The sequence below is a fragment of the Leuresthes tenuis genome, unplaced genomic scaffold (genome assembly GCF_036924035.1).
Source record: "Leuresthes tenuis unplaced genomic scaffold, fLeuTen1.0.hap1 SCAF_242, whole genome shotgun sequence".
Lineage (NCBI taxonomy): Eukaryota > Metazoa > Chordata > Actinopteri > Atheriniformes > Atherinopsidae > Leuresthes > Leuresthes tenuis.
Genome location: NW_027325596.1, coordinates 30,483 through 35,053, shown reverse-complemented (window position 1 = coordinate 35,053; position 4,571 = coordinate 30,483). Strand labels below are relative to the sequence as shown.

Below are 4,571 nucleotides of genomic sequence, written 5' to 3'. Positions count from 1 at the left end.
GTCTTACCCCCGTATTATAGGCAGGTGGTATGCTGGGGGAAAAAGCACCCAGAGTGTCAGGAGGGGGACCTGTGCTTCAGTCACCGGCGCCTGTACAGGGCTCTGGTGGAAAAAAGGGGGCCGGTGGGGGTGTATGGGGTGGGGCAACAAGGGTGGGTTTTCACACAGCAGAAAGGTCTCACAAACAGGGCGAGGGATATAAATTGGCTCGCCTTACACAGGAGGTTGCCAGTCAGGGAAGTTTTAAATAGACACGGGTTGACACGGGGGAGTTTGTGCCCAAGGGAGGGGTGTGGGGCTGATGAGACAATTGAGCATGTGTTTTGGGAATGTGGGTTTGCAACAAAAGTGTGGGTTGAGTTGGTTCTTTTTTTTCCAAGATTGGGGTCTTTAAAGTATGACATGATAATGCTGGGCTTGGGTTTAAGGGGGAAAGGTAGGGAGGGTTTTCTGTTATGGTTGGTTCTGTCTATGGGAAAGGTGGCGCTGTGGGATGCAAGGACGGCGTTGATTAAAAACAATGTGGACTGGCAGGTGGGAAGGGTGGTGGCAAGGGTGAGGGCAGAGATTGGACGCATGAGAAGAATGGAGGAGGAAAAGTACGGGTATCACGCTGCAAGAGAGCGATGGAAGACTTTATTTTCATGAGCGGGTAGTGTTTCTTTGTGGTTGTTTCTTATGTTTGTATGGTTTTTGTGTCGGACATGTAAAGCATTGCTTTGATTGGTTTGTCATGTTGTTCTAAATGTTTCTTGGAAGTTTTGTAATAAAAAATAAAAAAAAAAAAAATCTGTTCTTATCAGTTTAATGTCTGATATGTCCTCTATGCGAGGACTACATATTAAATGGATTTTTATCAATAGGAGTTGAAAAAGGAGCTTGCTCCATTCACTCCAAGCATCGACCCGGTACTGCAGTGCCGCTGGGAACGGTGCGCTCTCCTCTGCTCTTGTGAAAAAGCAAACAGCGGTGCAGGATGGAAGTTTCTTTTAATCTGCTGAGAAAAGAGAGTGAATGCAAAGCAGACTTTAACACGGCTCTGGGAGCGAGCCGAGTGCGGGCTAACCAGGAGAATTGCTTGAAAGAAACGCGACACCGAATGAGCGGTCAGAACAAAGCCTCAATACGGTGTTCCTGTGGTGTTTTTATAAAATGCGGTGTAAAAAAAGGTGTGAATGCCCCATAGAAAACTAAAAGGTGGAGCGGAAGTGTTCGGCTGCAAGAAGGTGTGAATGTCCGACTATATTTGGTGAAAAGCAGGTGAAGCAAGGTCTGAATGCCCAACCTTACATCATCAAAAGCGAGATCAGAGGTTTTTGGCTGCAAGAAGGCCATAGTTTGCCAAAAGCGGGTAAGGTGCGAATGATCGGCTAAATATCAACAAAAGTGGGGGCGGAGGTCTTCAGATGCAAGTGGGTGTGAATATCCCACCATACAAGTATGGTGGAGAGGAAGCTGTGAATGGCCGACCATAGTTTGCAAAAAGCGGGTGAGAAAAGGTGCGAATGTCCAACCATACATGATCAAAACAGGGAGCGGAGGTGTTTGGCTGCGACAAGGTGTGAATGTCCACCCATAATTAATGAAAAGCGGGCAACAAGTAGGTTCGAATGCCCAACCATACATCATCAAAAGCAGGAGTGGATGTGTTCGGCTACAAGAAGGTTTGAATGTCCGAGCATAGTTTGTAAAAAGCGGGTAAGAAAAGGTTCGAATGCCCGAACATACACCATCAAAAGAGGGAGCGGAGGTGTTCCGCTGTAAGACGGTGTGAATGTCCGACCATAGTTGGTAAAAAGTGGGTATGAAAAGGTTCGAATGCCCAAATTCGGCTGCAAAAAACTGTGTTCGACTGCAAAAAGGTGTGAATGTTCGACTAAATTTTGTAAAAAGCGGGTAAGACAAGGTGCGAATGCCTGACAATGTATGATCAAAAGCGGGAGCGGAGGTGTTCAGCTGCAAGAAGGTCTAAATGTCCATTTTTAATTAATAGAAAACATGAAAGAAAATTTTCGAAAATCAATTCGCACATGATCATAAGTGGGAGAGGAGGTGTTCAGCTGCAAGAAGGTGTGAATGTCCTACCATAATTGCTGAAAAATGTGTTAGAAACGGTAAGAATGCCGGACCATACATCATCAAAAGAGGGAGCGGAGGTGTTCCGCTGTAAGACGGTGTGAATGTCCGACCATAATTGGTAAAAAGCGGGTAAGAAAAGGTTAAAATACCCGACTGTACACAATCAATAGCGGGAGCGGAGTTGTTCAGCTACAAGAAGGTGTGAAAGTCCGACCATGGTTTGTAAAACGCGGGTAAGACAAGGTGCGAATGCCCGACAATGTATGATCAAAAGAGGGAGCGTAGGTGTTCGGCTGCAAGGTCTGAATTTCCAACCATAATTTGTAAACACCGTTGAAGAAAAGCCTCGAAAGCCCGACTATACACCATCAAAAGCGGGAGCAGAGGTGTTCAGCTGCACACAATCAGGTTTTTGCAAATTATGATCTGACATTCACACATGCTTTTGATGATGTATGGTTGGGCATTCGCACCTTTTTTTACCCATTTTTCAGGAATTATGGGTGGACATTCACACCTTCTTGCAGCTGAACACCTCCTCTCCCACTTATGATCATGTGCGGTTGGATATTCGAAAATTTTCTTTCATGTTTTCTAGCAATTATTGATGGAAATTCAGACCTTCTTGCAGCTGAACCCCTCTGCTCCCGCTTTTGATGGTGTATAGTCGGGCTTTCGAGCCTTTTCTTCCCCGGTTTTTACAAATTATGGTTGGAAATTCAGACCTTCTTGCAGCTGAACCCCTCTGCTCCCGCTTTTGATGGTGTATTGTCGGGCATTCGCACCTTTTCTTACCCGCTATTTACAAAAAATGGTCGGCCATTCACACCTTCTTGTAGATGCTTGGAGTGAACGGAGCAAGCTCCTTTTTCAACTCCTATTGATAAAAATCCATTTAATATGTAGTCCTTGCATAGACATATCACATATTAAACTGATAAGTACAGATACTACACTTGATCTTAGCCAAAAGGCCGAGAAGCGATAACTGTCCACTGGTTCACGTCCGAGGGCCCTTCCTGGCACAATGCGCACTTGTAGCGGTGTTCTTTTTATGGCCATAGTGTCACTTTGCACCTCCACCCACCCGCTGCACTGAGCACTCTTCAACCCTTTTAAATGGTATAACTTTACACTACCGCACGCTCCAGCGAGCACCATTCAAGCAACATCGGCACAGTCGCAACAAGTAAGGTGACTCTACTCAGAGAAGTCACTCTGCACAGTAACAAGATTTCTTTTGCACAGACAGAAAGGGCTTCACCCGCAAAGGTAAAGCCTGCCAAAAATAGAAACAATTCATTAGTGCTGCTCTCCACGGAAGTCTTTAGTAAAAGGCGAAAGACTTGTACATTATGAAGAGAAACCAGTGTACTGCTGGGCAGGGCATCAGGCTAGTTGGCATAGCCACCTTCCCCATGGTGAGCTTTGCTTGGTTGAGACGCTTGCTCCCCCCCCTTGCTCCTCGGCTGACCAAGTAGGAACAATCGGGCCCTATTCGATGGCTGCCTTGTCTTTTACTCTGTGCAAAAGACAAGGCAGCCACAAACAACACGGGAACACCGTATTGAGGCTTTGATCTGACTGCTCATTCGGTGTCGCGTTTCTTTCAAGCAATTCTCCCGGTTAGCCCGCACTCGGCTCGCTCCCAGAGCCGCGTTAAAGTCTGCTTCGCATTCACTCTCTTTTATCAGCAGATTAAAAGAAAGTTTCATCTTAGGCTCCCTGAAACTTCCATCCTGCACCGCTGTTTGCTTTTTCACAAGAGCAGCGGAGAGCGCACCGTTCCCAGCGGCACTGCAGTACCGGGTCGATGCTTGGAGTGAACGGAGCAAGCTCCTTTTTCAACTCCTATTGATACAAATCCATTTAATATGTAGTCTCGCATAGAGGACATATCAGACATTAAACTGATAAGAACAGATACTACACTTGATCTTAGCCAAAAGGCCGAGAAGCGATAACTGTCCACTGGTTCACGTCCGAGGGCCCTTCCTGGCACAATGCGCACTTGTAGCGGTGTTCTTTTTATGGCCATAGTGTCACTTTGCACCTCCGCCCACCCGCTGCACTGAGCACTCTTCAGCCCTTTTAAATGGTATAACTTTACACTACCACACGCTCCAGCGAGCACCATTCAAGCAACAACTTTGCACTCCAGCTTCGAACGTCGGCACAGTCGCAACAAGTAAGGCGACTCTACTCAGAGAAGTCACTCTGCACAGTAACAAGATTTCTTTTGCACAGACAGAAAGGGCTTCATTCGCAAAGGTAAAGCCTGCCAAAAATAGAAACAACTCATTAGTGCTGCTCAACGTTGTACTTTGCAGTAAAAGAAAGAACAAATCTAAAGTTTCAGGAATCCGAGAATAAGCTTACTTTCATGAGTTCTTCACGATTTCGGATTTTGCTATAAAATGAATTCCTTCACTCAAACTAAATTAAAACTGCTAAACCGCTAATCTGTTACATACAAGGCAGATGTCAAATTC

General features: G+C 45.8%; 2 non-coding genes and 2 pseudogenes across 2 annotated transcripts; 1 reads left to right on the top strand and 3 right to left on the bottom strand.

Annotated features, from left to right (window-relative positions):
• Nucleotides 1-741: 741 nt before the first annotated feature.
• LOC140288171 (U2 spliceosomal RNA) lies at nucleotides 742-942 on the top strand (annotated as a pseudogene).
• Nucleotides 943-2,897: 1,955 nt separating this feature from the next.
• On the bottom strand, nucleotides 2,898-3,065 carry LOC140288170 (U2 spliceosomal RNA; annotated as a pseudogene).
• Nucleotides 3,066-3,340: 275 nt separating this feature from the next.
• Nucleotides 3,341-3,454, bottom strand: LOC140288164 (U5 spliceosomal RNA). Its single transcript, XR_011912049.1, has one exon. It is a non-coding gene; the product is annotated as a U5 spliceosomal RNA (small nuclear RNA).
• A 397-nt stretch (nucleotides 3,455-3,851) lies between these two features.
• On the bottom strand, nucleotides 3,852-4,041 carry LOC140288163 (U2 spliceosomal RNA). Its single transcript, XR_011912048.1, has one exon. It is a non-coding gene; the product is annotated as a U2 spliceosomal RNA (small nuclear RNA).
• Nucleotides 4,042-4,571: the final 530 nt, after the last annotated feature.